The sequence below is a fragment of the Sparus aurata genome, chromosome 3 (genome assembly GCF_900880675.1).
Source record: "Sparus aurata chromosome 3, fSpaAur1.1, whole genome shotgun sequence".
Taxonomy (NCBI): Eukaryota; Metazoa; Chordata; class Actinopteri; order Spariformes; family Sparidae; genus Sparus; species Sparus aurata.
In genome coordinates this window covers 19,066,323-19,093,831 of record NC_044189.1, presented here as the reverse complement: position 1 = coordinate 19,093,831, position 27,509 = coordinate 19,066,323, and the positions used below count along the sequence as shown (strand labels likewise).

At 42.3% G+C, this 27,509-nt stretch overlaps 1 long non-coding RNA gene across 2 annotated transcripts; it reads left to right on the top strand.

Annotated features, from left to right (window-relative positions):
* Positions 1–1,251: 1,251 nt before the first annotated feature.
* LOC115579467 (uncharacterized) lies at positions 1,252–3,507 on the top strand. 2 transcript variants are annotated; one of them, XR_003983655.1, is made up of 4 exons: positions 1,252–1,488; positions 2,202–2,300; positions 2,734–3,004; positions 3,102–3,507. It is a non-coding gene; the product is annotated as an uncharacterized LOC115579467 (long non-coding RNA). The 2 variants fall into 2 exon arrangements; XR_003983654.1 differs by lacking the exon at positions 3,102–3,507 and having other exon boundaries at positions 2,734–3,045.
* Positions 3,508–27,509: the final 24,002 nt, after the last annotated feature.

Here is a 27,509-nt window from a genome sequence, read left to right as displayed (position 1 = left end):
ACACACACACACACACACACACACACACACACACATATAGATAACCAAGTAAATAGTCAATTCATTTTTGTCAAAAGGTGGACTTTGTGCAATTCTTTACATGTTTGTATGTTGTCGCAGCTATATGAAATCCTGTGTGTGTGTGTGTGTGTGTGTGTGTGTGTGTATTTATAAATAAATTATTATTTTGCCATCAAAAGACCTTTCTCAATGTTGTTTTTGCTGTTTTATGGAAGGAAACCACTTTTCAGATGTTGGAGGTGACACTAAAGCAAAAAAAGTTTCTTTACACAAAAAGCTTGTTTTCTCCCTTTTTTGGTCAAAAACTGGTGTTTTTGGTTAAACCAACCTATGTTCTACTGCCGATTGATGAAGAATGGAAAAAGGTAGAAACAAACGTTTTTTTTCTGATGAAAGAAGAGAGTCTACTCTTTCTTTTGGAAAGATGTTTGATGTTTACATAGTCATAGAACTCACTGTTCTGTGGGTCTTGGAAAATCAGTCAAAATGTTATAAAACACTTGGCAGTATGGGGCTCTCTGTACTGAAAATGGTTGGCAGTCAATGAGTTTAGGTAGTTTGGCCTCCCAGGGATGCATGATTGTGCCCGATTAGTTGAAACGCTTTAGAGGTCTGCAGCAAGCTGCTGCAAAACATAGTTAGGCACACTGAAGTAGTATGACCTCCTCGGGATATATGCTTGCACCCGATTAGTTAATAGAATTGTAGAGGTCTGCAGCAAGCTGCTGCAATGCGTAGTTAGGCACACTAAGTTAGTATGACCTCCTTGGGACGCATGCTTGCTCCTGTTTAGGACAACAACTTGAAGTCCACAGCAAGCTGCTGCCACACATAGTTCTTCCCATATTGGCTGATGCTTGCATGGGCTCACCTAAGCCGGTGCTGAGCTCCATTGTTCTTTGGGGCTATGCTCCCCTGAGTGACTTAGCATGCTGCTTGTCAAATCCGGGGAGCTTTTGGAGCGGAGCCTTCAGCGACAAACCTAACTGTAGATCATTTGTTGCAATAAATGGTTTAATCAATGACAAGAGTGTTCCTGAATGAAATGAAGCATAGCGAAAATTGATGCAGGACATGGAAATCATAAGCCCCAGCTGTAATCAGCTGACAGCCAGCTGATCAGATCAGCATCGGTCACTGACCAACCATATCCATTCTTCCAAATTAGGTGGTTCATTTAAACCTAAGCTGTCATTCACTGATCTCTCCTTCAACACTGCTGCACTCAGATCGCTGCTGCCGGCAAGCTTGCCACCCCCACCCCCCCAGCCTCTACCTGCTTTGAGTGAGCCGACGACGTCACTTCCCTCACGTACGATTGTTTACACTCAGACCAACATGGAGGAGAAGCTGATTGTAGCTGTGTGTGGGCACCCGGTGCTCTACGACACTGCTGCCGTCTTCTACCGGGATAAAATAAAAAAGAGGAGGCGTGGGTGAAGGTCAGTGAAGAGGTGGGACTCCCCGGTAAGTTTTGAAGCTATCTGTGGCTTGTTTTACTGCGTTACTGACCTTGTTTCTCTATGAAGTGTTAGCATCAGTTAGCACTTGCATAGCATTATCTATCCCCTTTTGCAGGATACCACTTTCAGTTTGTGTGAATGTTTATTGTCTTGATATTTAATTTGGTTAGAAGTTAATTTATGCAATGTGCATGTCTTTCTGTGTGTGCGTGTATGTGTTTGCAGTTGAGGTGTGTCGAAAAAAATGGAAGGGGCTGAGGGACACATACCTCAAAAAGAAAAGAGAAGGAGAGAAAAGGAGCGGGTCAGTGGGGGGGACATTAAAAAAGTGGCGGTTCTCTGCGGTCCTGTCTTTCCTCGATCCCTTCACCACGCCCAGGGAAACCAGTGGCAACATGGGTCAGGGGGTCGAGGAAGACTGGACCGCAGAGAACTCATACGAAGAGAGCTTGGGTGATGAGGCAGCAGCAGGGCCCTCAGGAGAACTGTGGTCAGGAGAAGCAGGGCCATCATCAGGACCATTAGTTTGTGATGGTTGGTTAAGTGAAGACATACACATAGTAAAGTACATGTGAAAACACTTTCAAATTCAGTAGGCGAAAGAGCAGTTTTTATGTGTATTGTTTCTCTCACATTTGTTTCCATTAAATCTCAAATTATGTGTTCCCCTATTGTAGAATAATTTTGGATCATATAATAATAGTAATTTCTCTATAGATCAATCCTCGAGTGACAGCGAGGGCACAGCTCCTGCTGCTCCTGCTGCTCCTGCTGCTGGTCCTGCTGCTGCTACTGCTACTGCTGCTTCGACCAGTGGTATGTACTGTACAGAAGTGGGATTGTGATTATTGTGTTTATTTGTAGGGCTCCAGTCTAAATTGAAAATGAATGTTTACAGACTATGTCACCAACAGAAATGTTGTGATTTCGATTTCATACAGGTTGTCATGATCTACATCATGGCAGCACCTCTTCTCCTTTGTTTGTCTGTTCCCTGTGTATGTCTGATCCTCGTCTCCCCCTTCCCAGTCAGTGTTGTGCATGGGCGTGGTCTTCTCTCTCCAGCAGGTAGAGCCAGGTGTGTCTCATCTCACTAATCAACCTCTCCATAAAACCTCCATATTCCCAGCCACTCGTCGCCAGTTCATACTCTCAGCCTGAGCGGTACCTAGTTTGACACCAGCCTCTAGTTATTTCTTGTGTGTTTCGCTTGTGTAGCGTTACTAACTTGTTGATTCCTCTGTTTCAGTTAATCCTGCCTGCCTACCTGCCTGCCTGCCTGCCTGCTTGTCAGTTCGTCTGCCTGCTTGCTACCACGCCTGTTTGTCTCCTCCTGCCACTGCCAGTCACAGCCACCCGACCTCCATCTTGGGAAGCTTCCGACCAGCACGATGCAGACCGCGTAGAGACGCGGCTCCGCCATTACCGGGGAGATCGCCACGTTTTCACCTAGCACCACCAGCACTCCTCACGGGACTCCGGGACCCCCCCAGCACTCCATTATTTCATCCTGCACCATGGTATTTTCACTGGGTCACAATAAATATCACCTTGAACTGAATCACCTGAGTCGAGTCGTGCATTTGGGTTCAACCTCTGTTGTTTATCATAACACAGGTGCACGGACAGGGAAGAGGAAGAGAGGGAGGGGGGTTGATGCGGCCAAGGATGGAAGGGAGCAGATAATCGAGGACCTCCTCATTCAAAGCCTGCAGAGGCCACCTGCCCCCTTGCCACCTCCACCACCTGCAAGGATTGAGGAGAAGAGATTTTTATCAAGCCTGGCTCCTTCCCTCCATAGGCTGCCACCCCAGCAAAGGGAGTATATCAAATTCCAAATTCACAAATTAATTTATGAGAACACAATTGTTACACTAAATATGGATGTACTGGAGTAGCTGGGGTGGCAGCCTCTGCTGGGAACGAGCCAGGCTGGTGATTCGTTTTTGTTCTTTAAGCCGGGTTTTTGTTGTACTGTTCTGTTTCCATTAACCAACCATAACCATTTTTGGTTATTTTATTTTTTTATTTATTTTTATGTATATAAATATATATTTTCTTATGTATATTTATATATAAATACTATATATATTTTTTGAGAGAGAGAGAGAGATTTATATTTTTTTCGCATTTAAAAGAGATCTATCTATCTATCTATCTATCTATCTAGCTATATATATATATATATATATATATATATATATATATATATATATATATATATATATATATATATCCCGTAATGACTACTATTTCTCATGTCATTCTTTCACACATTCTTTCAAGTACAATAAGATTGTAGACTGTCCAGTTTCAAAATGATAATTAAAGTAAAGAAAAAGTTTAATGGTGTAATATCAGAGAGGTCAGTATTGTATGAATTGATGTTACATGCACAGTGACTGGTAGACATGAATTGTGGTAGTTATATTGCAGGATTATTGCTCAATACTTTTATTTGGATGGCTCTTAAAAGAGCCGTTTTTGGGGTGCTTGTGCACTAAACATTACGCTGCCACGGGACCACTCCCTCCGTGGAGAAGAAGGCTGAGAAGGTCTTCCAAACCCTGATGGCCTCTCTCGCCGAGTTGTTCGCCCCAACTCTTCTCAGACCTGTGGCTCCACCTCACTCCCTGTGATGCTTCCTCCAACTCCCGGTGTCTGGGCTGTTATGGGCAGGAAGTTGTGAAGAACACAATTCACCTTCACGCACTTCTCTGCCACTTCCGGCTGGACCTCGCGGACATGGTGGTACATCCTCCACTGAGCCGCCAGGATGCCGAAGGCATTCTTCATCACCAACTGGGCCCGGGACAGATGGTAATTGAAGATCCTCCTGTCTCTGGGGAGGATGCGCCCAGGGAATGGCTTCATGAGGTTCCTCCGGAGTGGGAACGCTTCATCAGCCACAAAACAATGAGGCTGGGGTCCTCTGTGTTCTGCGGCTGGTAGAGGCTGGTCCGCTGGCAAGTGGAAGATTCCAGCATGAAGTGCCCGGCCAAAGGCAGAGTTAGCCAGGATACTTCAGTCACTGGTTCTCCCGAAGCCCCCGACATCAATCACCCTGAACCAGTAATTGGCATCGACCACGGCCAAGAGGACAATGGAGAATGTCCCCTTGTAGTTAAACCATAAACCATACACTTGCCTTCCTCCCTAGTTGAATAAACTCTGTTTCGTCTCGCAGCTCTGTCTCCGGTCTCTGCATCTAGGTTCCCACAATCTGCCCCATAACATGTGCAGGTTATTTGTAGAGCCTGCTGCATGAGATTTTAACCTTCAATGCTCCACATTCAATTTTACTGCATTTCCTGCTGTCACTCACCTTTCCAGCGTGTTGTCTCTGTAGTTCTCTGTCTCTCTCTCCCTAAGCCCCGCCCCTCCTGCTCAGTGCGGACACACAGACGGCATCACACATCGTGCAGTTGACCAATCACGTGCGGCTTGAACAGAAAAAAAAGAGGAAAAGAAAAAAAATTAAAGCTGCAAGCAGCGTTGAACGGGCCCTCGCAGTCCACGTGCGTCAGGGCATGCTGCTGTCCATGCATGCTGCCGTCGGGGCATGCTTAAGCAACACCTTCTGCTGAGGAAGTCGTTGTTTTATAATTCGGTGGCCTGCTATTGCCGGTATGAAATAATGTACGCTGAAGTCAGAAAAACTGTGTGAACTGCTGCATGATTCCCCGGACAAAGACTGAGTCAATGGTCCGCCTCTGGAGCTGGCTGAAGCTGAAGAGGAAGAAATTGCAGCTCATGGGGGAGTTGCTGTTGTGCTTGTCCCTCTGGGGCTTTAACAGCCAAAAGTCCTACTTCTGAAATAAGACCATCAGCTGAAAGCCAACAAGATTTCCTACATTTCTATGTATATATTGTCTATGTGAAGTAAAAGATGTGGGATCCAAATCAAGCTGAAGATAACTTTTCTCCAGTTCTTCCATCTGCTCTCCACTGTAGCGATGATGTCACGCACTCTAGCTCACGCAATACACACACCATTATAAAATCAGAAGACGGCCTAAAAATCCTTAAAGCTAAAACTGTGATGATTTGAAAACCGTACAAGATTTTTGAAAACTGAATACATGCCCAATAGTTTGAGGTCTTCTGACTCTTTAAAAGTTAGAATGGTGTGTCGATGAGTTTTGAAGAGGACTTGAAGATTTCCCCATTTAATACCATTGACACTAATTAGACTGCCACCAGAGCGCCGCCTATAGGCCGATTTGCACCAAATTTTACACAAAGCCTCATCAGCCCATACCACACAATGATGAACATTTATGAGATAATCAGACAGTATTTTGTAAAGATATGCAAGCTTGTCTATTTTCAACACAATATGCAAGAATTTGTCATTCTATATTTCGGGCAGTTTATGGACTATCAAAATTATTTTGACAAATTTTTGTCAGGAGGGTCCACAGATGCTACACGCAAAGTTTGGTGCAAATTGGTCAAACTGCCTAGGAGGAGTTCGAAAAAGTACGTTTTTCATTTGTTGCGATTTTGCAAATGGAAAGTTAGCGCAAAGTGGGCGTGGCCTACACCAAGCAATTCAGCTGAATGCAGGGAATACATAGGGATGAGGTGTAATAATGTGCAACATATTAAGTGGGAGTTAAGAGCCAAAAACGCTTTTGCATTGAAAATAGCGCCACCTGCTGGTCATTTTTGGTGTGTGAGTCACAGGGGCCATTCTATAGCACCTCTATGAATTTCATTTCCATAAGTGTTATGGTGCGGGAATAGGGCCAAATATTGTGGAAATATCCAACACTTCCTGTTTTAAACCAAATCTGCAGGAAGTTGTTATTTAATAACTTTAAAGTTATTTGTTCTAATTAAAATCCTTTGATAACTTTTTGTCAGGAGGGTCCACAGATGCTGTGTGCCAAGTTTCATGCAGATCGGTGAAATTGCCTGGGAGGAGTTTGAAAAAGTAGGTTTTTGACATTTTGCGACGAAGCGAAAAAAAAACGTTCGGCGGAAATGGGCGTGGCCTATACCACGAGATTCAGCACAATTCACTGAACGCGTGGATATAAGGATTTTGAATGTGCGACAAAGTATATGGTAGTTATTAGCCAAAACGCACTTTCCTCAATAACAGCGCCATCTAGTGGTGGAAATTCGGGACGAGAATAGATTATAAAATTTTTCGCCAGGTGTGACTTATATTCCAAGTTTGGTGAGATTTGGGGTATGTTCAGGCAGTGAAAAATGCGATTATTTTGGACAAAGGAAAAAAAAATAAAAAATCATTACGATTACAATAGGGACCTCACAGGTTCCCTGCTCGGGCCCTAAAAAAATGGCTCCGGCTCCTGCTCCGATCGTTCACTTCAAAGAGCCGGCTCTAAGAGCCGTTTCGTTCGTGACCGACACATCACTAGCAGGAACAATGGCAGAAACCGTAGAAACACACGGAAACTGTTGGCAATGCTCCTGTAGGAGTCTCCTGTGGCAAAGAACCTGCAACATAGAATAGATGATGGGTCAGGCTTAAATTTTCTTGAAAACCTTAAAAACAGCCCATGGAATATCAGTAAAAAATTCTCCAAACATTTAACAACATTTACACTTTATTATTCATTTATTGGAAACTGCAAGCTTTGTTATTAAAAAAAAGTCAATGTATATTATCCATATGTAAAAGATTAGGTATATCTGTGTAATCTCATTCTGAAATAAGAACCATTTTCAAATCTTAATAAGGAAAACTGATAACATTAACAAGTAAAGAGTTAATAAATACTGTATTTGACTGAAAAAATGAAGTGAAAATTAAAAAGGTTTGTTTATGCAGGTTTATAGGTTGTAATGCATTTATCACACCACGTAGGCTCCTGTACAGTGGGTAAAATTAGTAGCATACTTTATATAATGTAGCCTATAATATTTTTACATGTTCATTTTGCTCTACTTGTCTACTGTAATTAGTATGAAACCGCAACTCACCTCAGACAGATGGACAGGCGCTCCGAAGCAAAGATGGAGCGCCTGTAGTTGGTGTCCAGGCGGGAGATCCTGGCACCGACCTGAGCTAACAGGTCCTCGAACTGGGCTCCGATCGTCATCCAGACGGAGCTCCTGGAGGACACAGTGAAATTCCCCCAGCTCCGTACGTTTCCGGAGGACTTCATGAACCCAGACACGACGGTGGGTGGTTTTACGGCGTTTCTGGGACTTGTACAGCAGGTACAGTGCAGCAACGGTGGTGATATCAGCCATGATCGACGTGGAAAGGGAGCAGGTTGAGAAATACCGGTTCAAAAATGAGTGGGCAAGCGCGTCGTCTTTTTTTTCCCCCTGAGCGTCAAGTGCAAATGACACGAATAGTCCAAAATGATCAAGCGGCGCGATACAAGCATCTCAAGCGATTGTATTCGCGTCTGTCGCGTTCGGTGTGCATTTGTGTGTGCGTGAGTGTTTTTAAAGGCAATCTGCCAAGGTTTGGTTTAATTGTTTATTTATGTATTTTCTGCTTAATGGTTGAATTTCTGTTGGTAATTTGATCAATTTTAGTTAAAACTGTGTTAAAACTAGTTAATCGTTGAGTTCATATCTCTGGCCAGAGACTCTTTTGTTTCTCTTGTCTGGTTGATTTACTATTACAATTTAAGACTTTTCGGTCTATTATTTGATCAGTTATCATTTGTTGGCACGCATTGTGAGTGTCATTGTTTGTTCTTTAACTTTGAGCCCTCTTAATTGTGTTTCTCCTCTCACCCTAGTGCTGAAGGCCGACAGTGGTGGTGGTGGTTCTCCTGGGTGGTGGTGGTCCCCTGTGTGCTGTGTGATCCCTTTTCAAGATTTTCTTTGTTTACAAGTCACTTTTTGCTGTGTGCATGGGGTGGTCTTCTTTTTCTTTTGGATGTCACTTTCCCTACCAAACCCCTCTTCCAGCCAGTAAGCCTCAGACTGTATCCCCCTTTTCATTTGGGCTCCCTTCTTCTTTTCTGTTGTGCCAAACCTTGTGCTTATTTTTGACAATAAAGTTTTGTATGCGAACATTTAACTCCGTCTCCTGCCCTCCCTGAGTGAAGGTAATAATTGACCTTTAGTACGAGTCCTTGGGCCCTAACCCAAAGCGGCGTTGTTGGTATTTGGTGTATAACATAGTAATAACCCTCGTGTCGCCACATATATATCATTTGTTGCAATAAATGGTTTAATCAATGACAAGAGTATTCCTGAATGAATAACTCCTACATTTCTGGCAGCAGACTTTAGGTTAGCATATATCAGTCCACCTTGGTATTGAAAGTTTCTTGAAAGTGTTATTTTTGGTTTCTTGTTTGACTACAAAAGAGGATGAGAACAAAGATTTTAGCTTCTTGGACCATCTTGCAGGGAATTGAATGGTTAAGGATGATATGAAGAATAACAGTCTTGGTAGAATATTCATCTTCAGCACCTCAGCCCTTCCCCACAGAGACAATAGCAAAGATGACCATCTGATTATCCTCATTTAACCTCGGACATTTATTTGTAACATTTTGGATACCTTGGCAGGTGTGGCAGCAGAATGGAGACAGTGGAAATGACAGAGAGGGGTTTCAGCTAAGAATGGGGGCTGCCAGTCTATGTGAGGGTTGTGTAATCTGAGCCAGGCAAGACCCAATACCACTGGTGGAGGGTGATGGAATGACAAACAACTGGAGGAGCTCACAATAGTTACCAGATATGGTTATGGTAATGGACAGTGTGCGATGTGTTATGGTAGCCAATGCCGTCCATCCAAGGTGTTTACTGTCTTGTGGACGTCAATGGCTTTGATGGGGATTACTTTTTGGTCAACCAGGGCTGAGTCAAGGAAGACCTCTGGAATGTCTGAGCACAACAGATCTTTATGGAGTGAGGAGGAAGTCGTTGCCCGGGATGAGGGCTGTGAGTTCAGCTTTTCAGTGGGGCAGATGGCCCGCTCTGATGTTGTCAGCCACCAGCAGGCACTGCCTCCAGGGACAATGCTGCACCATTGGAGCTGGGTGGGCCATGGGCTCTGGTAGAACTCTGTTTACAAAAAATGTCACCCATGACAAGATTTTTTAGGAAACAATCTCAATTTAATACCAATGCCTCTCCGACCTACATAAGTAGATGAGACCATCAGCAAGAATTTGGTTCTTTTTATATAATTAATGTAGTTAATATTCAAGGTAGAGTTCACTATAAAATAAAATTTCCGTCATTATCCACTCACCAAGCTGATAAAAAGTTTTACAGTCCTCAAACATTTATGGCACAAGTATCCAGAAGGCCCAGGTTCCCAAACAGGGTGCCTGCTAACACTTTTAGCTTTGTTAACACACACATGCACGTACACGCACACGCACGCACGCACACGCACACACTCACACACACACACACACAAATATTATCAAAGTTTAACTTTCGTCTATTTCTATAAGTTCCACAATATATGAGAACATTATATAATAATAGATATACTATATCTATTTTCTTTATTTTTCATGTATTCATTCTGATGAACAAATGGCATCCAATTGTTCGTCATAGTGGCCCAGCATTCAAATACGACCTGTGGTGCTTTGCTGCTAGTAATCCCCTGTCTATCTACCCCCTATCTCGATCATTTCCACCATGAAATTTTCCATAATAATGATGATAAATTTATGACTTTTTTTTTTTTTTACAAATGATGAAGTTGTTCTTTTTTTAATCTGTTGTCCTCTACCTAGAAAACACTACACCAACAGTCAATTGCACAGCAGAGAAACAATTACATGTAGTTTCCGGCCCCTCTCACACATTACAACTCACGATGACCACCTGTATGTTGAGCTGATATAAGAAAATGAGTAGTCGGACTAGCGTAACTGAGTGCAAGGAAACTGACAAGACGAAGAAATTGAACAGAAGAAAGGTCATACCACTTCGGTTAGGTACCGTCCCAATCTACTAGTCAAACTTCATTTCACTTATGAGAAGAAACCGAAGCAATACAAAGACATTACCAGTGCATTAACTACTGAGTTTTAAAAAAGGGCTTCAAGAAGCTAATGACGGTCAGGGATACTAAGTACACTCTGCCAAACATCAGTCCCTCAGCTGTACGCAGAGTGGAGGGTCAAGATGAAGGAGCAGCTCAGAGATGATATGTGGTCTTGTCGCACATCAGAACCACATCAGGTCTTACAGAACACGAGGCTAATGAAGCTGAACCGAACAACTACCTGCAAGCTCAAGAATGTGCAATATTCACAGGATACAGTAGCATAATCATCCTCAACATTTAACTTTTTATTTTCTTTAATCAATGTTCAGTTCCGTATACTACTTCTAAAATGTTTGAGACATATTTGAAACGAGCAAATTGTTGTACATATTCATAATTTTATTTATTCAGAGTTTAACATAAAGCCATTTGGTTGGTTGGTTCTGTTGAATGTTTGTCATCTATTCATTTGGTTAATAAATAATTGTATTTTATAAACCATAATTAACATACAAACATAAATAAGCTTTTGGTTTGTTTTAGGTTCTGTCCTAAGGAGAATACACTTAAAACTGTAAATTCAACAGTATTATTATTGTTAAATATATATTGTGATAATTATCGACATCGATCAGTATTAAAAAATATATTGTGATAACACTTTTGGCCATATCGCCCAGCCCTACTATTAAGTAACTATTTTGATCTGAGGTTATCCTTATTTCACATATGATGGCCATATGATGATAATAGGGGCACATCAGTGTCAATCACCAGAATTAATGTTCTTGGCAAACTTTATCAAAGTTGTAAACCCTCCCACTCTCATTCCCCAATTCCATTAGACCTACATCAGTGAGTCTGAACTGACACCGAGATTAAGGTTACCTTCATATTTAATCATACAGATTTCCCAAGGGACTCAAGAGAATTTTGAGGGACCTCTCAATGGGTGTTTGTTATCCTTATTAAAAGTTCAATAACACTATTGAAAACAATTTAATTAATACTGACTGTGTCTGAAAGAGTACTGCCTCAGGGCATTGGAAAACATCTGATGAAATATGTGGCATAGGAGAGCTAATTACCTTTTAAAGTACACACCCCTCTATGTCACATCCCTTCAAGGTCTTATCTTTTTGACCTTTCCTTTTATCTTTCCTCCTCTTATTTTAAACACTTCCTGCCATAACTATTGGAAACTGCTCTTCTTTATAAACGTTCTGCCTGATGTTCTCAGCACTAAAAGAAGTCTCAATATTAGTTAGGGGTTAATAGAGTCACATGCAGGCGGTCATTTTCTCCACACATCAATGTGACCTCAGGGGTCAGGCTTAAGTGTTTGGTAATAAGGGGGATTATACACATGTGCTATAGAGATACTTAAGAGAGAAGGCAGTTTTCAACGCTCATAGTTAAATTTTTTATGCAGTTAAAACCAAGTTCATTATCTGCTAAGCCAATGAAATCATAAATGATGATGCACTCTGTGCTGACATTTGCCATACAATACTTGTGCAGCCATAACAGCAGCAGATGTGAAATTTAAATAAGACTATGCTGCGCTAAATAGAAATAAGAATGCTTGTGTCATGGTTTGGACTTTACTGCACCTTGTTTTTTTTTCTGTTGCTGTGTTTTTTTATGTTTCAGTGGTGCTGAGAGAAGTTGGGTGTTGTTTCCTGCTGGCCGGAGCGTTTTGCCCCCGCCAGAACCTGTAGCGCATTTGGGAGCAACCAGCCTCCCTACTTATACCCTGATCTCCTCTCTGCTTGCTGCCAGATTATTATCACCAGCTCTAGTTGGTACACCATTGGGGAGACTATAGGAGACACTGAACGTGACTTGGCAGTTACGCGAGAACATAAATTCCGAGGTGAAGATTCCAATTCAACTGAATCATATACCTGGAATTAAAAAATGGTGGCAATAAATGTGTCGACCCAAGGTGATCACTACACGTGCGCGCAAATTTTGAATTGGCGTCTTTGGCTTTGTGTGCAGTTTGATTCCACGCGAGGTGAAATTGGAGGGATGATACCCACAGCTCCAAAAAGGTAGTTGGGCTACTGAGAGAAGTCTGCCTATGAAGTCAATAAAGGGAATATCGCTAGACACACATATCTTATGTTATAGCGAGGTTATTCACTATAAGTTTCCAACGGATCGCTCATAAGATTACGCATGAATATTACTCAGGATGTGTTTGTAAGTGTGTGTTAGTTAGCAAAAGGAAAGAAGCTACGCGGGCGCTTAGCAGAAAACAAAGAATAACACAATGACCATGTGATACAAAGCGGTCTTCTCTCCCTCAACCAGTGGCCAGTAAGCGAATCAAGGTTTATTTATCGTCCACTGATTGAGCTGGAATATGACGTACTGTGATCACATACGGCGGCAAAACTACACAAGCTATCCACTGAGTGGATCAGCATGAATGAGCTCCTAGCGGGCGTAATAACACAGTTAGTACACAGTACAGGAAACCATATGTAGGACTTGGCGGTCCCTTCACAACAAATATAAGCACATAAGCACGCTATATACTATCTTTGTGACTAGCGTGTGTCCCATCCGACTCGAAACTCCAACTCGGTTGTGATGCGAGCGCGGGATCAGCTGCAGCGTCCTAACAGCTGATGAAGGCAGGCTGCTATCAAACAGCAGGATCGATCAGATGGAAGGACTGTACCTTGGTGGTTCCGTCTCCTTCTAAAGATAATTTCTTCCTTCTGCAGGCAGTTAGGACCGACTGGATTGTGCAGTCTTACTCTATGGATCCAAAACAATGCTTAAAAATATTCTAACAAAAATGAAAGGAATAAAACAAAAAACAGTCTCTGTCTCATCCAGCAAAGAGGGAACTGAAGCCTAGGTCAGGCAAAGTGAAAAACATTTCTCAAAGTACACCCTTACGGTAACTGCTGAATGAATCAAGTCTCTTCACAGCATCACGTTACCCTGGAACTGCGACGTACAGAGGGGTCTCCTGATCTTTAAACTCTGAGGGACGTCATGGTCATCCTGTCAGAGTTTTATGGCCCACAGCCACTTTAATCCATTTGGGACCGGGTGAACGTTTTGGCGGTGGGTCGTACCTTGAGTTACAGTTTGCCAGGCCTTTTGGGTGTTGGCTCAGCTCCTTTGTTCTTGAACTCCTCAGGAAGATAAGGCCCTTAGGCTTTAGATTTTCCTTACAGGCCTTCTCTTTGTTTGAAACATGTGGGGTGAGGCCCAACAATAAGGTAATGTAGGAGGCTGATGTACCTTTTAATAATTTGTATTATTAATCTTGAATAGATTAGACAATCTTTCAGTCACAAATAAAGACATTGCCTCATCTCTATGCATCCTGCAAACAGCTGTGTTTACAAATGAAAAATAGTATTAAAACTGTTTTTTTCACTCGCTTCTAAAAACAAAGGCACACACGAGCCAGATTGAGATGTTTATAATAGGCAGTTGTTCCCCTAAAACCTTCATACACAGGTCTCACCAGAATCAAGAAATAATTAAAGAGCCTTGCAGTTGCCTCAAATTTCCAATGACAAACAGAGCGCTATAGTATTTGCCTCAGCATAGTGTTTCCTGTAAAAACAGGCAGCAGCCAATAGCATGGAATTTACTTTATGTCCCTCCCCCTAGCCGCAGAGTCGAAGATGCTGATTCTCTCCTGGACTGACAGCACCCAGTGAAAACAAGACATGTGATAAAGTGGTCCCCTCCACCTCCCTCATAAAAGTCAGGTAATTTAATGTGAACTCGATATGATATGATAAGTAGAAATGTCAATATGCTACATACCGTGAGACACATACATATAGATGTTTCTGTGGATTGCAGGAACATTAACCACTACCATTTTATCCTGGCAACTGGGCCTAGCATTAGAGATCTATTTTAAATGTATCTTTTGCCTCTGCCAAGTAGATCCTGTTTTTAGTTTTTATTTGTCTGTCAGCAGCATTTGACACAGTTAACCACCAAATCCTCCTCTCCACTCTGGCTGAACTTGGCATCGCTGACTCTGCTTTAACCTGGTTCACATCATACCAAATTGCACCTTTCAGGTCACATGGGATGGCTCCTTGTCCAAACCCTGCTTCCTGGAAACTGGTGTCCCTCAAGGCCCAGCACTAGGACCACTTCTGTTTTTTTTACTATACACTAGATCACTAGTATAGTACAGGCATTTTATTAAAAAAAGGGGCAAACCTCACACAAATTGCAACAGAATATCTGACAAATGTTTATTACTCATAAAAGTCTCCTCTACAACATATAAAAAGTCCTAAGAAATCCAAGTGGTGGAAAATACTTAGGACTTTCTTAACCATACCCTGGTACCACTTTTTTGCTTCCTAAAATAATATTTTAAAGCAACATCACTATATACTATATACTTGTATGCAAGGCAACATCATTTTGCCCTAATCCATATAAATGTTTTATTAATGTATTGATTGATTAACATACGTTTAAAAGAAAATTATTTAAATATCACTTAAAATAGCACTTTTATGTGACTTTCAAAATATTTCCAAATTGGCAAACATAAATGTTGGCACTGATGAACATCTACTTCAAGTTAACATGTTTCACTTCAAACATGTTAACTTGAACTTGAACTTTAACTTGCTGGTCATCATCAGTCGTCTGGCTCATCTCCATCATCTTTATCATCATTACATGCAGCCTGAGATTAATTTGCACATTCCGATGCTTTACAGTGGCCACATGCAACAGAGCAGTCAATGTCACGCTTCTGTACACCTCTGTCTTGAAGGGGCATCTGATGGCCCGTAGGAGTTCCTGTGGAGCTGGTGGTAAGTCAGTTTGGACAGGGACAAGCCCCACATTACTCTCTTTCCATCCCCATACTTGTGGCAGGAGTTCATCTATGGTTCCCTTCCACTGCTGCACCTGGTAGTACACACGAAGACTGGTACTTCGCTGCTGCTGACGTAGGTGGCAAACTCTGTGGCTGTACATGAGAAGTGCTAGTAGCCACCTTCTCACAAACGTGCTTGTGTTGTGACACAACATCTGTAATGGAAGCTGACTGTGTGTCAAACACTGTAGCATGCTCACGAAAGTCAGCACTGGTTGTGAATTTCTTGAGGGGAGCTCCTTTCCCAATGCCATAAAGGCGGGAGGTAGTGTCACATCCGGCTATTGCATGGATGAAGAGGATGTGAGTGCATACACTGGGACCCACCTGCTGCTTGACAGCCTTGATGTTCCTTGATGTTTTGAAGAAATGGTCATGTGACTTGAGGTTGGTGTGGTAGATGAGGAGAATGAGCAGATCTGTATCATCACCAATGAGAACAGTGTTTGTTGCGCTGGCAGACACTGCTTTTTGCACTATGAGGAGATCAGCATCTGCCGGGGCATGGTACATCTGACAGTTCCTCTCCTGTAGGTGACCACTGATTATGTTGATGAACTGCTGCTTGTTTGTGTGGTTTGGAAGGAACTCATCTTTATTCATTGTAACAGACATGTCCCCATCCATGCTTATGGTTGCTCCAGTCCTCCCACCTGCTTGCCTGCTGTGTTTCATGTCATCAACAACCTCTCCTTGTATGTGGATCCACGTGTCCACAGGATGCGCTTAACAAGTGCTCCACCATCAAGCACATACTGAACATGGCCATTGACTCCTGGAAGGTCAGGTGTGTGGAGCGCCCAGATGGCATCTGCTAGCACTAGCTTCTGTGGCTGTCGAAGCAGCAGGAAGGTGTCAAACAGCGCTGGAGGATGACTACACAGCTCATACTTGAACACTGATGCCAGGTCTTGTGAAGCTTTTGCAGCAATTGTGAGTCGCTGGAAAATTAGCTGAGGATCCACCTGCACTGCTTCACAATCAATCTTCACTGAGGATTTCGTACTCATGGCAATTGCCAGATCCTTCTTCTTGAAAGTGTACTCAGCAGTAGTCCGATGGCCTTTGCCTTATCAACATTCACAGAAGGGTGCGCATGGACCCCAGTGGAGACACTGTGCAAGCTTGGATCTGAGCAGAAGGGGTGTCTTTCTTGGAGATAGTTCAAAACTGTGAATGTGTCCTTCTTGTTACGTGCTTGTCTTGCATCTGTCATGACCTTGTTCTGCTTGCCAGTGTTGTGGTTTACCCCTGTCAGCTCTTGCATGGCATTGTTGACTGGCATGGAAAGCAGCCATGTCAATCGTTGCAGCTCCATCATCCTTTGTCCTCTTGTGAGGCCACCACTGGTATTCATACTTCTCATCAGCACCTGCTCGATGATGAGATCTACGGACAGGCCAGCCCATAGGCGATCACTTTGTCTGACCACATGGAATCCCAATGGAATTGTATGATATTTTGGTCCACACATGAATGATTTCATGTTTTAAATATGTTTATTTTTAACATTACTAGGATACTAGGCTACCTAACAGGTTTGATGTCATTACAAGCAAGCTAGAAATATTATAGTAAGCATCTGTCTCTCAATGTTAAGCACATCATGCTACGCAATTATGTCATCAACACATCGACAACACATAGGCTACAGGAATGTTACCTAGCTTAGTTAGCTAGCTAGTGTTATCTAAGCTAGAAATATCATCTGTCTCTCCATGTTATGCACATCAAGCTAAACGATTGTCAACAACACAACCATAAACAGTTAGCTAGCTACAGTAATGTTAGCTAGCTTAGTTAGCTAACTATAAAGTAGGCTAATTTGATGGTACATAATAGTAATAACATAATCTTTCACACAATAGTCATGAATGTGCAAATATGTTGTTGAAATATATCAATTTGATGACATCAAATGTTCTGAGGTAAAAGAGATAATACTTATATTTGTAAAGTGGCGTTTTACGACAGACTAATTGCAAAATAATTTTTTGCAGCTTAGATCATTTCTATGAGTTGTCCAGAACAACATACTAAAAGTCATAAGAAATCCTAGTTGAGGAAATATGTTAAATTCTCATCAATCCAATGTGTGCCAATAAGGCCAGACAACAATACATCCCAATGGGGCTATTTTTTTCCTTTACTCCTATCAAAAGGAAACTTTACACAATGATAGTACCCATGAAAAGTAACTCTTTTTGTATTACAAGTTTCTTTTGAAATGAATTTGAATATGCACATGAGCTCCACACTTATTGAATATAATTTGCATAGGCAGAAACACCACTCATATGTATGACAAATGCATCGGCCCAATCTTCATCCAATCATCCTCCTGCCAATGGGTGATGGCAATGGTGCTTTTTGCATCTGCATCTCTTTGTGCTGCAGTCTTTCTTGCAATTACAGTGGACTACATCTATTATTTCTGGTGGTGCCGCAGGATGATCGGTCATTATTGGCATAAATCTCCCATCCAAAACATGCCACCCCCAGTCTTTGGGTCCATGTAGTGTTTATGCATAGGTTAACTTACTGAATGGACATGAATGTGTTAGTTATTTGGCCCCTGTTTTTCTACTTGTGACTTTATGGCTTCTTGGCCATAAGTCAATTAGGCCTAGTGTTTAGCTCATTTGCATATTTAAATTTGATTTTTCCAAGAAACATGTAAAACAAAAATGTTACTTTTCATGTATTCTTTCACTGTGTGAGGTTTGATTGTGATAGGACAAAAGGAAAAAATAAGCCCATTAGGGTGTATTTTGGGCATATTCAATTAGTATATTGCTCATTTGCATATTCAAATTCATTTTCAAAGAAACTTCTTATACAAAATATTTTACTTTTAATGTAGCCTTTCATTGCGTAAAGTTTTATTGTGGTAGGAGTAAAGGAAAAAAATAGCCCCATTGGGGTGTATTGTACCCCAATGGGGTGTATCTTGGATTGATGAGAATTTAACATATTTCCTCTACTAGGATTTCTTAGGACTTTTAGTATGTTGTTCTGGACACCTCATAGAAATGATCTAAGCTGAAAAAAAAAAAAAAACTTTTACAATTAGTTCTATTTTTGGCTCCAAAATGAGTCACTTTGCCTGGACTATATGTATCTGGGACCTTGGTGACACTACTGATATGTGTATGTGTGGGCCTTAGTAAATTTACCTGACAGTTACAATTGATAAGAATCAAAGGTTCCATAGAGATACCCACTTATCAGTGTTTCCTCTACATTCATTTAGGAGTGGCGGCCCGCCACTCCTAAATCCTAGCCGCCGCTCCTTCAAATTTCTTTTTTTTTCTTTTTTATTTGTCGCAAATACACCACCGCTGCATCATATCTCCACCTTCACAGCAGAGTCCTGCACTGGGTCGGGTGTCGCGTGTGCTGAGGTAAACTAGATAACTATCTTGTTCAGTATCTACTCTTTGGAGTAGATTCTTACTTACTTACCGGTGCCATCGACGTTAATTACTCGCGAGAGCGCGGCCTTGAAAGTGACATCACGGCAAGCACCCAGGCACCAGGTCGGAGAGTCAAGGGAGTGTCATCTTGAAAATAGGGCAACGACTCACCGGAGAAAAGGTAGACTTATTAGCTTAAGAAAAATATAATAGATTTCATAAGTTCAACAGACATTCGCAAAATATTGATGGCCAGCTAAGGTTACGTAACATATCGATAGCTTAATTAATTGGGCCCGGTGCCAACTCAACTCAGTGTCGCTAACGTGAGTAAACTAATTGAGTTGCATTAACCGAATATATACACACCATGATGTAACTGCTGACTGCATTTTCAGGTGAGCTTTTTCAAATATTTCTCAAAACCCAGAAAAAAATCATTGTTATGAGCCTGGGTGCAATCTTTGCCACTGATTCTACAGTATGGGCATAGAATACTGCCATAATTCGCGCGCGCGCAATAAAACATCCACGGCGCAAATCAAACATCCGCGCGCACAAATCAAATACCCGCGAGTGCATTTTTTTTCCCCGAGCGCTTTTCCAAGCACTGGCGAGCTATTTTTCATCCTGCATCTCTGCCCCCTGGAGCAATATTGTGGCCTGCGAGGAGAAAAACAGCTCGAGCGTGCGCAGAGTCCGCTCACAATAGTTTCCCCTGCTCGCGCGCACGCAGACTGCTTGCTCGCGCAACACTCCTCTCCTCGCTCGGGAAAACTTTCACTCTGCTTGCGCGCGAGTGAATTTTTTTAATGGGCGTTTTTGTCAGTAAGGGGGCGGGCCTTGGGTGCATGCCAATCACCATTGTATCCCCGAATAATTGGTTGAGCGTATTGGCCAATCGGATAGCAGGGTACGGCAACACCACTAGGTCAAACGGGACAAACCACACAGCCCTGAATGCCTGAATGATAAGTATTGCGATTTGGTGTCCTGACTTGAATGTTTGCAAAATGTCACACAGAGCAATGAACTTCAGTATGTTTGTCCGAGTGCTGTCTTTTCTTTCCTCCATCATTGACATTAATCTGATAAAATGCTGATAATTTTTTGTAACTTGGACCCTGTTGCACACAGGCATTTTTTATTTTGGCTAAAACTGTATTGTTCATATTCTCGATCTAGGCTACTTCTTTCTCCCTGAAAATTATAAACGTAATATTAAAAAAATTATTTTCCAGCTTTAGCCACCAGTAAGAGTTGAGCTCTTAAAACATTCAATCCTTCTTGTCTGGTACGTGTCAGCTTCCTCTTAACTATGCATCATAATTTGTAGTTCAGACTCTCCATTTAAAAACCCTGATGACATCACTATGACGCACAATGACATCATCAGGACTATTATCAGACTTAAGACATACAACAGAAACACAAACAGAAGTCGTTATACATATACTGTTCCTTAAACTACATCTATTATTTTAATAAGATTATTTTTATTCATAAGCTTGGTGTATTTGAAAATACAGCTAGATAATGTGGATCTCTATCCTGGTTAAACTGAACCATTGTATTTATCCTCCTTCTGTTGTTCTAAGTCAATTATATTAGCTGTATATTCATCATTTTAGAGGCTTTGATATTAATGTAGTTACATTAAGTTTCTCCCTTTCTGTCCCTAAAGTTTTTGAAATCAGCTGCTCTGTGAGCAGAGCAGATACGAAGACCTGCAGAGAGTCGCTTGTGACATAACGGTTAACAGAGGTTAAACACTGTATAAGTCTAATTTTCTTCATTAAGCAGCAATAAGACAAATAGTGTTAAAAAAGACAGTGACACTTGAAGTTAGTAAAACAGTCAGCCGTTCTTCTCAGTCTCTTTACTTGTTCATACAGTCGCTGCCAGCTTTCTTTCTGTAGCTGTTTGACAGTAGATATTATCAATCATATACTGTCCATTCACACAGACAGCTGACATAAAGGATGTTCAAAGACTCTCACATGGGAAAAGCTCAAACGATATTGTGAAGCCAGCACAACTTTTGGTTAGAAATGCTAAATCAAATGACATCAACCAGTGATAATAATAACAACTGCATATTATTTTTGTCTGGTGAAGATTTTGTGTACGTTTTTGTGTAGTCATTAAAAGGCAAGGCAATTTCATTTGTACAGCCCATTTTTACAAGCAGTTTGTCTCAAATGTATTAAAGTATCTGTATTGTCTGTCAATCAAAATAAATGATACCGCAAGCTATGCTTTTCTAGATACGAAATTAACGTTACCTCCTTGCAGTCAGCCACGGTTACTGAAGGAACATGAACAATTGTCAGGTGCATACCGCCACCTGCACGACAGTCTCATCATTTTACATTATTTCTTATTCTGCACATCAATCTTGTGTCTCTTAAAGTCCGTGTAAAGCGGCAAAAAAATTGTGTTATGAGTTTGTCACACCAAAGAAACATGTATCATTGACCACTGAGCCAAATTTGAAAGATTAAAAAAAATGTTAAGTATATAAAATTAGGTCTCTAAATCATGGAAAAACAAGCACTTCTTTCTGCTGTGAAACGCTGGGGGCGTGTCAGTTAGAGGCGCTGGAACCACGCCCATGCGGCGGGGGCTACACGTCATGTTAATGACGTCGGTGTCTCCCCAGGTGTTCCCCAGGTGTTCCCCTTGTCTATCTAAACCCGCGGACAGTTTATAGATCCTGACCCACTAAACATCCTGGAAAGTGACGGAGTGAAGTTTTTCGCGCTAAATTACATAATTATACACAATCACCATCAGTAAACAGGACGCTGTCTGACTCTGTCACTCGCGGGACGGAGGCTGTTTTCTGGGGGACAGTTCCCTGTAGTCTCGGTCAGGAGGGCTGGCGGTCGCGGTGATTTATTTTCGTCAAACACTCGGTGAGTTAAACACTCTTGTGACAAGCGTGACAGACGCTGTTTTGTGAGCAGAAATGTGAGGAAGAGTCGGGAGGACAGGGAGGGGACGGACAGGAGGACAGACGCTTCTCCACATACAGCTGTGGGATTTGTTTTCCTCATAAGTTGCTAAAGACAGTTATAGTTACTACGTTACTTTGTTCGGTCATGTAACGTTGCTTTGTGGGACATTTCTCTGTATTTAGTTGAGTGAAGGACCTGTGTATTTATCAGACTGTCAGACCGACACGCCCTCGCTCCGCGCCTCCGGATTATCCGTTCACACTGGGACGGCTCACCAATAATGCGGCCCTGATACTACCTCCACATACCGCCGGTGGGACCCGCCGTCAGCAGGACGGAGAGGGTCGGCTGCGGCGCGGCCACATCATGCCGGTGGGACCCGCCGTCAGCGGGACGGAGGGCTGGCTGTGGCGCGGCCACATCATGCCGGTGGGACCCGCCGTCAGCGGGACGGAGAGGGCCGGCTGTGGCGTGGCCACATCATGCCGGTGGGACCCGCCGTCAGCAGGACGGAGAGGGCCGGCTGTGGCGTGGCCACATCATGCCGGTGGGACCCGCCGTTAGCGGGACGGAGAGGGCCGGCTGTGGCGTGGCCACATCATGCCGGTGGGACCCGCCGTCAGCAGGACGGAGAGGGCCGGCTGCGGTGCGGCGGCCACATCATGCCGGTGGGACCCGCCGTTAGCGGGACGGAGGGCCGGCTGCGGCGCGGCCACATCATGCCGGTGGGACCCGCCGTCAGCGGGACGGAGAGTGTCAGCGGCGGTCAGCAGCGGCCACATCTCCTCGTCGGCGGAGGAGAGGATGCAAGCCGGGGACGGAGTTGACCAGCGTCAATGGACTCCCCCGTTTCCTTACGTTTCATCCGAAGGAAACTTAAATAAGATAACAGCGCCGTCACCCTGCACAGTGTGGCATCCAGGAAAGATGCAGAGCGATGTGGAGGAGACATGACTGGTTAGCTGACTGGTTGGCTGGTTAGCTAGCTGCAAACTATTGTAAGCAATGCAATCCAAAACTGGAGAGTGAGTGGGAGAACCGCTGAAGCCGATGCGCTGAACGTATTTATACCACTTCCGCAGCAGGGCCGGGTTTATGCAAATCATATGGCCGCGTTACGTAACGCGGCCATGATTTGCATGATTTCTGACCCGCCCATTAAATCCTGAACACAGAAATGTTGAAAAACTGTTTGTGAGCCTAGCTCCAAAATTAAATTCTACATGGCCGAATGGCTTTTACATGTTTTAAGTAAACACATTTATGACCTGTTTAATGTGTTTAGAAGAAAATGGCTGATTTTGGTTTACACGGACTTTAAAAAGAGTGTCCATGGCCATCTTTGCCTAACTCGTCTTTTGTTCTGTAGACCTGTAGTAGGCTAATCGTTGCCCTATTTACTGCATGAACTGTATGGGGCTAAACAACAGCTTATATGAAATCTCAGTGCCTGGTCCTGTTTTAATGCATGAACGAGTAGTTTATTTGCCGTCACTTCTCCCATCCTCTTTAATGCCAAGACAATTTCAATTTGGTCAGCAGTGTACACTCAAATACTGATCCCAGTCTGCGACGCTGTCTCCTACTGGGCCAGGTCTGGATACAAGTTTGAGTAAATAAAAGCCGGCCTCAATTAGAAGCCGGGTCTGTTTCGAGGTTATTAATGTTTTCGATCCGAATCGCTGCTTGGCTGCATGTTCTTAATGAAATGCTGATTTATGTTTGGAAACATGTCGCTGTGTTTGCTGACAGCACTCGCTGCCTGTTCACACCTTTTTTTTTTCTTAACCCAGCACGTCTGGACAGAGTTGTTCAAGCCTGACCATTGAGAGCTCAGACTGACCCAAGGAAAGAGCTGGAGCCTGTATGGCTACAGTCTATGGTCGGAGCAACACATTTATTTATTATTATTATAATTATTATTAGTTTAATCGCTAGTAAACTTAAATGAATGTGTGCTCCAGATCCGGCTCTTTCTCTCTATAACTCTTTTAAACAGTAATAATGAGTTGATTATATTATATTTTTCCATCTTTGCTGAGCAGAAGATTTGTTCGGAATTAATTAAAAGCCTCTCCCAAATAGAGAAATAGCCTACTATATTGACACACATCTGCATCTGGACATAGGCTTATGTGCTGCTCTCATATCGAGAGTTGCTGACGCCTATTATGAACTACAGGCCTTCTATCTTTATTATTATTATTATTACGTTTAATTTTTAATTTAAAAAAAAAAAAATAATATTACGTTTATAATTTTCAGGGAGACAGAAATAGCCTAGATCGAGAATATGAACAATACAGTTTTACCAAAATAAAAAATGTCTGTGTGCAACAGGGTCCAAGTTACAAAAAATGATCAGCATTTTATCAGATTAATGTCAACGATGGAGGAAAGAAAAGACAGCACGCGGACAAACATACTGAAGTTCATTGCTCTGTGTGACATTTTGCAAACATTCAAGTCAGGACACCAAATCGCAATACTTATCATTCAGGCATTCAGGGCTGTGTGGTTTGTCCCGTTTGTCCTAGTGGTGTTGCCGTACCCTGCTATCCGATTGGCCAATACGCTCAACCAATTATTCGGGGATACAATGGTGATTGGCATGCACCCAAGGCCCGCCCCCTTACTGACAAAAACGCCCATTAAAAAAATTCACTCGCGTGCGAGCAGAGTGAAAGTTTTCCTGAGCGAGGAGAGGAGTGTTGGGCGAGCGAGCAGTCTGCGCGCGCGAGCAGGGGAAAGTATTGCGAGCGGACTCTGCGCACGCTCGAGCTGTTTTTCTCCTCGCAGGCCACAATATTGCTCCAGGGGGCAGAGATGCAGGATGAAAAATAGTTCGCCAGTGCTTGGAAAAGCGCTAGGGGAAAAAAAATGTGCTCGTGGGTGTTTGATTTGTGCGCGCGGATGTTTTAATTGCGCGCGTGGATGCTTTATTGTGCGCGTGCAATTTATGGCAGTATTCTATGCCCAAACTACAGCCCCATCAAGAAATTATTATTTATTGTTTTATTTTATTGTTGTATTTTTGTTATTATTTTTTATTTTTACATTCAGCCTTTAAAAAGCCCTTTTCCATGCCAGCCATTCAATAAAAAGGGGGATTATGCTGGGCATAAAAGTAAAATCTGCAGTCAAGTGTCATTTGTTTACGCCGCCACGGCTCCCCGGAGAGCCGGCCCCCGCTGCTGAAAAAAAATCCTAGAGGAAACACTGCTTATGAAAGCTAAAACACAGTTTCTGGTTGACTGTGGACAGTATTGAACCCTTTGTGTGGACATCAGACAAGAAGACATGCATAAATCTATTTTTTAACATGGGCGGCAATGGGAAATTGTGGCATTCCCGATGTCAGTATTTTTCGATACTTTCCACCACTTGGATTTCTTAGGACTTTTGATATATTATAAATTACATATTTATGAGACTAGAACAATTGAAAGAGTTTCTGTTGCAATTTGTGTGTGGTCATGTTGTATAATGCCTGTACTAGTATCACACTAACCACTGTTATGCAGTCAACACTAAACTGATCCTCTGTTTCCCCATCCTCCAATACCCACGTTGCAGTGTGCATCTCTGAATGTCTTGCAGACAACTCCTGGTCCAAGACCTGGTCATCTCCCACCTGGACTACTGTAACTCACTCTTGGCTGGACTCCAAGCCTCTGCGACTAAAGCGTATCCAGAACACTGAAAGCATCAGTTTGTGTCTTCATTCCTCTGAACTTCCACCTGTGTTTTTCAGGTTAGTATGGAGTGAAAAACACCAATAATAACTCCCAAAGTGACACTAAATGTAGCGCGAGTGTATAGAGTTTATTGACGAACTTGAGTGTTTCATTAATGAATTTTAAAAAAGTGTAGGAAAGTCAAACTGTTTATGACGGCGCCTGTGTTGCCTGCAACGTAATATGCACACAATGTTTACATTTGTATTGTATAGGTTAAGCTCACTATTAACTGGCTGGGGCCCTGAACATTTGGCATATATGTTATTATTTTGTTATTCCTCTGATTAGGATTTTCCTAAGATTCATGAAGAAGTTTATGCAGAAAAGCAACAAGTTAAAATTAAATGTGAATTTTGTGAATTAAGCCAAACTGCTTCCCTATATGACATGGTTGATGTTTTTTGTTGTAAGTACAGTTTCATACTGCAGTTGATAGGTTTTAAAGGACCAGTATGTTATTTTATACTACAAAGTCAGTATATAAAGATTCCAGAGTTTAACTCTTAGCTGAATTATTTGCACTGAGTTAAAGTAGCCATTTATACAGTACTGATGCTGATGAAAAGTTCTTGGACAAAAGGGTCAAGTCCAAGTCTAAGAGTGTGGTGAAACTAACAATGACCAAAATGAGGTGAACTATACTAATGAACATTACTAAAAAAGACACGAAGTGAATTAAATGATGGACATATATACAAAAACTAAGGACATTCATTCACAGGGAGTTGTTTCATATATATGTTTCATATTGTTGAGATCTTGGAATAAAGAGGAAAATTGGGAAGAGAAAGCATCAGTTCGTGTCTCGATTCCTCTGAACTTTCACCTGTGTTTTTCAGGAACCTGAATGGCACTGGACCAAAAAACAATTGTTACTCAGGTATTAACCATGTTGAGACCCGTAACATATGTGCATGTAGGAAGTGTGATTGGTTGATATGAGGTGTACTTCCTGTGCTCAGTGGGTGGCGCTATGGATACAACATTGTATTGATGCATAGATGTATTCAGGACGACACCCTCTACATGTGTCAGCAATTTGGTGTTGATGGGAAATTACGGACTTCCTGCTCTTCATGGCGAAGCATCGAAATGGACTGCACCACCACCATGCTGACCAGGTATGACTGAGGCAAAAGCTTTTGATAACTTTTCATTTTCAGTGTCTGAGGATGATACTGAGTGAATGTGTGGTCTGTGCCGTTAAATCTGTAGGAGTTTAAGTACAAGGCATGGAAATGGGTCAAAATGACGAAAATCTAAATGGCTGACTTCCTATTGGACTAAGGGTATGGGTCCAAGAGGGTTTTTTATGCGTCTGGGCATGATACATACTGGTCAGTGCTCGGGCCCTAATAAAAGTATGATGATGATGATGATGATGATAGTAGGATTCAAGCAGGACCGCAGCAGCAGGGCCAACCACTATTCATGGAAACTAGCAAGACGAGAGAGCACAGACACTCTCGGCAAGAATCCAAGTCAGTAACATGTATTAATCAGACATGAATGTGAATAGATAGAAAGAGAGGAGCTCAGTGTATCATAGGAAATCACCTGGCAGTCTAAACTTATGACAGCCTGTGCATTTCCTAACTATAGGCTTTATCAAAAAGGAAAGTTTACTCTTAAAGATAGAGAGGGTCTCTGCCTCGTTAACTGACATTGGAAGATGGTTCCACAGGAGAAGAGGTTGATAGTCAAAGGCTCTGCCTCCCATTCTATCTTTGGATACTCTAAGAACCACAGTGCAAGTGGGGTAATGGGGTTCTATATAAGTCTTTAAGATATGCTGGAAAAATTGCAGGTCATCCTGGTTTTTATGTCTTTATTACATGCCGGAAGTTTAGCTAACTGATAAATGTTGTCTGGCAGGCATACTTGTGTATCATCTGCATTGAATCAAGATGAATCGAGTGTTTACTAATGATATTCCCTAAAGAAGGCATATATAAAGTGAATAGTATTGGTCAGAGTAATGTGACTAAATTTGGTGTGCAGTGAGGATTCAAACTAAGATTGGTCTGATAAATAGACTAGCACAGAGATAAGACCTTCG